This window comes from Monodon monoceros, unplaced genomic scaffold, assembly GCF_005190385.1.
Source record: "Monodon monoceros isolate NGI ecotype Baffin Bay Population unplaced genomic scaffold, NGI_Narwhal_1 Super_Scaffold_6, whole genome shotgun sequence".
In the NCBI taxonomy this organism is placed as follows: domain Eukaryota; kingdom Metazoa; phylum Chordata; class Mammalia; order Artiodactyla; family Monodontidae; genus Monodon; species Monodon monoceros.
Window position 1 is genome coordinate 93,287,170 of NW_021703783.1, and position 9,857 is coordinate 93,297,026.

A 9,857-nucleotide genomic window follows, 5' to 3' on the forward strand; every position below is an offset into this window, starting at 1 on the left:
ATGATGGCGGAGGAGGAGGATTTTGAAAGCCGGCAGTTTCTTTCCTTCGATTTGATTTGTTGGAGGCCAAGGCCGGCTTCCCTTTCCCCCGCGCGCGTGGCCTATCGGGTATGACAGTCCAATTCTCCGGCGCGGGGCGCGGCAGGACGCCGAAGGACCGCGCGCTTGAACTATCACTCCCGTGATGCACCGCATCCTAGAGCGCCTCGGCTCGTCCCTCTTTGCCCTCCCTTTTCGGCTTCTGGTTCTTTCTCTGAGAGGCCACTGGGCGGTGTTTAGCCGCGAGCTCCTAGGGCGACTACAGTTCCCTAAACGCCTTGCGTCCCGACCGCCTCAGCCCTTCCGGAAAGGTTCACGTTCACGTAACTTTATTGACAAAGGGTGGTACTGCCGCAGGCTCGCTGATACATCGATTCGGCAAGAACTAGGTGTCCATTTCCTAAAGGGAAAGCCTCGCCTATTTTGTCCCATGAAATTGGAGGGACGTTCGAGGATTTCACATAAATAGCCCCAAATTGCTTGATAATTAAAAAGGGGGGGGGGAAGGGGGTAAATAGTAACTCTATAGTAGAGAAACTGCCACACCACCTTAACTAAGTGGTCCACATTAACGTCAATAACGGGACAAACTGACATCCATCGCACACCTCCCGCTGTGATGTACTGAGAAGGATCACCATCCATTCAGCAATGCATAAAACTGTGAGGAAACATCAGACATACCCAACTAAGGGACATGCTACAGAATAACGTGTCTGTGCTCTTCCAAAAATGTTTGTGTCATGAAAGACAAAGAAAAGCTGAGGAACTGTGGCAGATTAACGGAGAGTAAAAAGACACGATGATTAAATGCAATACGTGGTCCTGGCTAGGATCTTGGGGGTGGGGATGGGGGGAATTACTATAGAGGGCAATATCGAGACAGCAAAATTTGTATGTTGGATCATAGCATTGTATCCACATTAGACTTGATTTTTTTTTTTTTTTTGGCTGTGTTGGGTCTTTGTTGCTGAGCGCAGGTTTTCTCTAGTTGTGGCGAGTGGGGGCTACTCTTCCTTGTGGTGTGCGGGCTTCTCATTGCGGTGGCTTCTCTTGTTGTAGAGCACGAGCTCTAGGCGCACAGACTTCAGTAGTTGCAGCACGTGGGCTCAGTAGTTGATGGCACACGGGCTTAGTTGCTCCACGGCATGTGGGATCTTCCCGGACCAGGGCTTTAACCCGTGTACGCTGAATTGGCAGGCGGATTCTTGATCACTGCGCCACTGGGGAAGTCACTGTTTTTTTTGTTTTTATATTGTACTGGGTTATGTAAGACACTGCCCTTGTTCTTGGGAAATATATGCTGAAATAATTAGGAGCATGATGTCTGCAAGCTACTCTCAAATGGCTCCAAAAAATGTGTATATACATATATATACACACATATATATATGGCAAGAGACTGCAAATGTGGCAAAATGTTAACAATAAGTAAATCTGGGGACTTCCCTGGTGGTCCAGTGGTAAAGAATTCTCCTTCCAATGCAGGGGACGCGGGTTCGATCCCTGGTCGGGGATCTAAGGGCACAGATGCCATGGGGCAACTAAGCCTGTGTGCCACAACTATGGAGCCCGCGCACCTCAACTAGAGAGCCCACGTGCCGCAAACTACAGCCCATGCGCTCTGGAGCCCGCGCGCCACAAGTAGGGAGAGAAAACCCACACGCCACAACTAGAGAGAAGCCCCTGCACCACAAGGTAGAGCCCACACACTGCAACAAAAGATCCCACATGCCGCAATGAAGATCCCGCGTACCGCAACTAAGACCCAACGCAGCCAAAAAGTAAAAAATAAATAAATAAAATAAGTAAATCTGGGCGAAGGGTCTCTGAAGTTCTTTGAACTTTTTTGCCACTTTTCTCTAGATTCAAATTTTTTTAAGTAACAGCACACAAACAGCTTTTCTTTTTTTCTTTTCACAAAGAACTTTTTAACCACTGTGTAAATAACATATGTTCATTATAAACACTTCAAGCAACACAGAACAGGATAAAGAGAAAGGTAAACATTACCCAAGAAACTTTAGCTCCCAGACATAATCACCCTCAACATATGCAGCTTTCTTTTCCAAAGTTACCTCTCAACTCAGCCCACACACGTGTGGTTGCTTTACCTGCAATTCAGGGTTAAATATATTATGTGTCAGATCCTTCCACATACAACTAATTTAATCTTTACAAAAGAAGCGGGCCTCATTGCCACCCTTCCCAGCAGAGATGAGACACTGAAGCTCCAGACCCTGGTTCACACAACTACTGAGATGTGGATCCTCTTTCCACCCTCCCTCTCCTTCTCTGCCTGCAAGGCCCGCCTCCTCCAGGAGGATTTTCTGCAGAGCAGTCTGCAAGCCCGCAGAGCAGTCGGTCTGAGAGCTTTCTCACAGTTAACAGTCCTCTTGGCAGCTTCCTGGAGAGCCTCTGGGCAGGTACTGTTTCTATGTGAGCAGCATCCTCTTGGGGCCTGGCCTATCATAGATGCTTCAGGTTTCCTCATTTGAACTGGATTCCAGTCAGGGTCACGGGGTGTTTCCTTAAAATGAACCATCATCTGAGAAGGCTGAAAAGCTTCCACTTAGGCCTGATGCTATGCCTGGGCTGATTCCAGCTAGGACTGATCAAATCAGTCTGAATTTTCCTCGGGGTGATCCTCAGCCCCTCCCTTTTCCAGTTTTACTCTCTGAGACGTTTCTCTGATGGACACCTCCCAAAGGGAAGAGAGAGGTGGGCGGCAGAACATCTTAGGCAAGCATCCTTTCCTCCTCCTCTGGGTGATGGATCATAAGGTTTTCACAACTGCAAGAGAATTCTTAGCAGAAACTCAATGGCCTTCAAAGCCCCGGGAAGTAATAGGAGGTAACAGGGGTCCATTGGGGCTTGTGGAGAACCGGCGTGTAGGTGTTCTGCCTGCAGGTATTCACATTCAAAGCTAAAAATCACAAACCCAGGCCCTTAGCAAAGAGATTCTGTTTGTTACTCCTGAATCTAGATTCTCTCTCAAACCCCTTTAAAATGGGGAGAGGGCTTCCCCGGTGGCGCAGTGGTAGAGAATCTGCCTGCCAATGCGGAGGACACGGGTTCGAGCCCTGGTCTGGGAAGATCTCACATGCCGCAGAGCAACTAGGCCCGTGAGCCACAACTACTGAGCCTGCGCCTCTGGAGCTTGTGAGCAACAAGAGAGGCCGTGACAGTGAGAGGCCCGCGCACCACGATGAAGAGTGGCCCCCACTCGCCACAACTAGAGAAAGCCCACGCACAGAAACGAAGACCCAACACAGCCAAAATAAATAAATAAATAAAATGGGGAGACTAGGGTTTAAAAAAGGAGAAGGGGGTTTGCACAGTGAGTCTGAAGAGTCCAGAACCATCAGTGTTTCCAATCAACACATTTGTCGTCATCTTTCTCTCTCTCCCTCCCTTTCTCCAACTCTCTCTCAAGTTACCACCTGAGAGCTAGTCTGTTTGCCTGGCCCCGAGAAATGAAATCAAAGCTTTTGACAGACAGATAGAACCATCTTAGGCCATCCCTCTCCTCTTTTCAACAGATGGAGAACTGAAGCCCAGAGAGGTCAAGTAACCTGCCCGAATTACACAGTAATTTAGACAAGAGATAGTAGAACCAGATCTCTGGGGTTCTTTTCAATACACATGCAAAACAAGTCAGTTTATGAGTGTGAGGTGAGAATAAGGGGAGAGTGGATGGATATTCCAGACCTTTCTCTCTCTATTGTGCAGCGGTTTTTATTGTTTTCTTTCTTTCTTCCTTCCTTCCTTTCTTCTTTCTTTCTTTTAATGTTTTGAAGAGAAAAGCAGACTGCCTCTGATTAGTTTGGTTTACTTTAACTGAGTGTTTTAAATTCCATTCTTGTGCCTGAAAACAAACTTAATTGCCAATTGTAAATGGAATAAACGATATTTATTCTGGTTTCCTGTAGAGCTACCAAGGCTGCAGACTTGCCATTTAGTCAGATCAAAAACAAATGCCCGAACTATGTCAGACACGTGAGGAATGTAGAGAGAAAGTCCCAAGATCCAACTGGATGCTGGCCTTGGGCCCCGGGGGGGGGGGGGGGGGGGGGAGGCAGGTGGGCCTGGCCTACCCATATTGCTGGAGGGCCTGCCCCCTCCCCTTGTTAAAGATAACTCAAACCACATTCCCCCCTGGGTTCAAGCCCAGGGCTCCCTTAAATATTTTTTTTAACCTCGATAAACAACCATACTTAAAAGAATTCATTCACTCCATTACTCCATAACTACTGGATAACTACTCCAGTAGTTAACTACTATGTACAAGGCACTGTTCCAGAATCCAGTGTTGAATAAGATAGAAAAGGATGGTGTCTGGGGAGGAGCTTAAATTTGGGTCTAACGTGTATGAAGGGTTTCCTGGTACCAAATCCTTTTGGTAGATTATATTTCCTTTTAATAATTCTTTTGTTCCAAAATAGAAATTATTTAAGTTTTTAAATGAACACTGACAGCAATTTTAAAAATTAGTACAAATGCAAAAGAGCGTAAAGAAGAAAGTTAAAAATTACCTGTTTCGTTTTTAACAAAAATGTTATGTAGATTGATGAGTGGATGGATGGATGGAAGGATAAATATATGATAAAGCAAATACAGCAAAATCTTAACAAATGTAGCATAATATAGGGCTGTACAGTTCTTTCAATTTTCTGTATGCTTGAGGGACTTCCTGTGGTGCTCCAAGGACAATGGTGCTTCAAGGACATAGGATGACCCTGCCTGAAAAAGTATCAGCGTTACACCCCCTACTGGACTCTTAATCGCCATCCCCACCACCATGTTGCGATGGTTACAAAATTCCTCAGCCCACTTGGGCAACGGGACCTGTCCCAAATACGGAAAGTCATCTGCCCTGTCCCACTCTTACCCTATAGAAGGAAGTGTATGTGCCTTGACCAATCAGTAAACAGAATTACACCTCGGACCATTCCTTTGTTTTCTGGCCATAAAAACTGATCAATAGCACATGTCCGGGCTCCACTCTCCCAGACCACTAGGAAGTCGGCCCGCTGTTCTGGCAGCAACCCTTCCCACTAATAAATTCTATCTTCTTTACATTCTGCCTTGTGTCTGGAAATTCTTTTCCAACCCACGTTTGGACAACGACATTTGGTGGCCTGTACAGGGACCTCCAGGGGGGTCTCTTTCCCCACCTCCTCTCCTCATTCCTTGGGACTCTCTGTGAACAGGCAAGCTGCCGTGAAATCAACAGAGGAACTCCGGCCAGGGCCACATCCTGGCGTGTTCCGAAGGCTCCACGGCTCACTTCGCCCCAGTAACTGCCGCCCAGACGGCTGAAGATCCCTCTGTCTTCCTTCCGCCTGAGGACTAGGCCAATTGGTATCATGCGGGGACGGGTCAGGCATTTAAAAGCCGTTAGGGCGCCTGCCGCTTGAAGACTCCCGTGAAAGAATAAGGGGGTCACGGAACAGACCAGGCTGTTAGAGCGTCCACTCCTGCCAAGACGACTTCCGTGCAATGCGAGGCACACCGTGGACGAAGCAAAGCACAAAGCCCACAGTCCCTTGGCCACTGCCTCCTCGGTAGGGTTAGAAGGCGGAATCCTCAGTCCTCTTTTCTGTCTCTTCTGCTTCTTTCTCCTCAGCTCGGACTGACTCCAGAGGACCTCACTGCCTCTAGATTGTCCTGGGAGAGCTCCTTCCCATCCCTGAGAATTTTCTATCAGTGAGTCAATTCCCAGCTGGTTTCCTGGAATTCCCCTCTCTGGTCATTGGTGCCTTAGTCGCACTGAGGCTAAGAATGGGTTCAGAGACGTCTATTTCCTTAGACTCACCTCTTGGCTGTATTCTCAGGAATTGGAAGGAATTTGACCCAGACAATCTCAAGAAGAAGAGGCTCATTTCCTTTTGTAACACGGCTTGGCCCCAGTACAAACTGAGGCACCAAGAACAATGGCTTCTTAATGGGACCCTAAATTACAACACAGTCCTCCAACTAGTTGGAAACTAGGAAAGGATTCTGAGGTTCCATCCGTGCTGGCCTTCACAGCCCTGGGTCAGAATCTGAGCCTGAGGGACTCCTGTCGCACGTGTCTCTCTATTGCCGCTTGCTTTAATGCCTCATCCTCCCACCCTCCTCCTCCAGCTTCACTACATCGTCCCTCCCCATCTCCCCCTCCACCGGGTATCTTGGATGAGCCTTCTTGTCCCTGGTCTCACCAGTCTCCTCCTTGACCTTCTCCCCAACCCCTACCTCCGTACCCAGAAGCAGACCTTCCCTCCACTCCCCACACTCGGTCACGAGCAGCCCAAAACTCAGCATTCAGTGCCAATATGCTTCCCCTACGAGAGGTCGCTGACGGAGACCTAGGTACTATCAGGGTTCATGTCCCCTTCCCCATGTCTGATCTCTCTCATATCCAAGGGAAACTGCGCTCCTTCAGCCAGGACCCCTCCACCTTCATCAGGGAATTCCAGGCCCTAACTATAGCCTTTGACTTAACCCGGCCAGATATTCATGTGGTCCTAACTACCTGCTGCATCACGAAGACAAGGCCAGGATCGAGGCCGTGGCTCAGGCCTGGGCAGATAAGGCACACGCCCGAAATCCTAATGAGAACCGAGCAGGGGCAGAGGCAGTCCCAAGGGCAGACCCAGGATGGAGACACCAGGCAGATGAAAATAGGCCAGCAGGAGGGCTCGCTAGGAGAAACTACGTGATTACCTGTCTACTAGAATGTATGAAAAAGGCAATCATCAAACCTGATTATAATAAACTCAGAGAAGTTACATAGGAACGCTCTGAGAATCCGGCCCTTTTTCAGGCCCGATGAGCAGAGGCTATGAGGAAATACACCAACCAAGACCCTGAGACCCCTAAGGGTCAGGCTATACTTGTAGTTCACTTTATAAGCCAGGCATCCCCGAGCATAAGACAGAAATTACAGAAACTAGAGCAAGGGCCACAGACCCCATTTCCTGCTCTACTTGACACGGCCTTTAAGGTCTTTAACAATAGGGAGGAGGCTTCTAGGAACAGAAGAGAACGAAGAGAGGAAGAAAAGTTAAAACGACACGCTCAGTATATGGCTCTTGCCATTGCTCAGTCCCTCCCAAAACAGACCCACGGGAGCCCCTCTCCCATCTCAGAAACCACTGCTGAGCTGCTACCAGTGCGGTCAGCAGGGGCACAGAGTCAGGAACGGCCCACCACCCGATACCCTGTGCCCTTACTGTCACCAAAAGGGCCAGTGGAAGACAAGTTGTCCCTGCCGCCCTCAAGCGGGGAGGCCAACGCCGTGACCATCCAACACTCGGGGCATTTTGGGTCCCAGCCCCCTGGGCCAAGGTCAAGGCCAATTGCCCCTGTTGGTGGTAATTGACTAGCAGGGGCAAGAACTGGACTGCGCTCTAGATCTGGGGCTCCTGGGTGTGGATGACTGACGGTGCGCACGGCTCAATCTATAGGCGTCTATGTTCCCCATAAGACCGGAGGAGCCCCGGGTAACCCCGGATGTGGCAGGGGCTACTATAACCTTTCTAATGGACACAGGGGCTACTTGGCCCTGATCTCCTTCTCTGGTCCCACTTGCTGTTCCTCAATCCTCTTAATGGGAGTAGATGGAAAGCCCTCATATGGCCATTTTACACCTCCCTTACCCTGTTCCCTTGAAAATACTCTATTCACCCATTCTTTCCTAGTTCTCCTGGCCTGTCCAATACCCCTGTTAGGCCGGAACCTTTTAACAAAACTTGAAGCTACTTTATCATTTACGCCGGTAAATATGGCTTTAATAGCCACTGAGAAGCTTACTCTAGCTAAAATCCCACCCCATATCCTTCACCAAGTTCCCCTGGAGGTACCTCCATTGCCTGACAGCTCTCTCTTGAACTCACACAACAGACTGCCTGCCTAGCAGCTCAAATTAACATCCGGCAAGAACAAATAAATTCTCTAGCAGGAGTGGTTTTACAAAATAGAAGAGCTCTGGACCTCCTAACAGCTAACCAAGGAGGGACCTGTGCAATGTTAAAGGAGGATTGCTGTTTTTTTGTCAACCAGTCGGACAAGGTCCAGACCAATCTTCGAGCAATTATTGAAAGAGCTAATGGATTCTACAGGGAAGCAGTCTCAGGGGGACTCAACTGGTGGGACTTCAAGACTAATATCTGGTCCTGGTTCTCTTGGCTAACCCCTTTCCTAGGTCCTATAGTAGCCTTTCTACTTCTCCTAATCTTCAGGCCATGTATTTTTAACCTCCTTGTTAAGTTTGTCTCTTCCAGAATACCACAAATAAACCTCCAAATGGTGATGCAACAAGAATACCGGCCAGACAACACTTGTACAACCCTTGAACAAGCTGCCATCACTTTCCATGGGGCCCGCACTCCTCCCTAGATAAACCCTGACAGAGAGCAGGCAACCGGAACCCACGGCCCCACGATGCCCTCACTCAGCAGGAAGCAGCCAGAGAGAGTTTGTTGCCCCTTCTCCTCACAAAGGAGTTCCCGAATGCCTGAGAGGGAATTAGGCAGGTAGACATGAGCAGGGTATCCATTAGGGCCAAGGAATTGGACCTATAAATAAAGAGAGGGGGGAACGTGGTGCTCCAAGGACAATGGTGCTTCAAGGACAAAGGACGACCCTGCCTGAAAAAGTGTCACTGTTACACACCCTACCGGATTCTTAATCAATCGCCCTCCCCACCACCATGTTGCGATGGTTACGAAATCTGGATCCCACCTGGGCAATGGGACCTGTCCCAAATAAGGAAAGGCATCTGCCCTATAGAAGGAAGGTGTATGTGCCTCGACCAATCAGTAAACACAATTACACCTCTGGCTATAAAAACTGATCAATTGCATATGCTCAGGCTCCACTCTCCCAGACTACATGGAAGTCGGCCCGCTGTTCTGACAGCGACCCTTCCCACTAATAAATTCTATCTTCTTTACATTCTGCCTTGTGTCTGGAAATTCTTTGCCAACCTGTGTTCAGACCACCACACTTCCCTGGTGGTCCAGTGGTAAAGAATCCACCTTCCAATTCAGGGGACACGGGTTCAGTCCCTGGTCAGGGAACTAAGATCCCACATGCCGAGGGGCAACTAAGCCCACGCACCTCAACGAGAGAGCCCGCGTGCCACAAACCACAGAGCCCACATGCCTGGAGCCCGCGCGCCACAACTAGAGGAGAAGAGAACCCACGCGCCACAACTAGAGAGAAGCCAGCACACCGCAGCGAAGATCCGCCTCAGCCAAAAATAAATAAATAAATAAATGTGCTTTCCTCTAAAAAAAAAATCTTCTGTATGCTTGAACATTTTCAAGCATACTGGGGACAAATGTGACTATGTTTTATCACCTGCATTTCATCCACTGTATTATAACCTATCTCAGCTTCTAGGCTTATGGGTCCACCCCTCTCTTTTTTTTTAAAATCACCTTCACCTTTGAGAATCTGAATTCTATGGACCGTTCCCCAGAAGAATGCATTATTTATTTATTATTTATTTAACCACACATTTATCAATGCTTTGCATGCAGGAACTCACTTAATCCTCTTAGTAACCCTATGGGTTACTCAGGTCATTATCACCAACCTGAGCCTAAAATGGTGCATTTTATCTTCAAGGTCTTTCCCTAAACCCCAAGACGCCTTGCTGGAGGACTGGGACCTGGGACTGTGCTGGAGCTGTGGGGAAAGGGGTTTATTTGCAGTCCCAGGACCTCATGTGGGGCCTGGCAATGAATGTTTTTGAGTGAGTGAATGAACACTGTACATGGCTGCACTTAAGACTGCCATGCACTCAGGCTCTTCCCAGGTGATAAGAA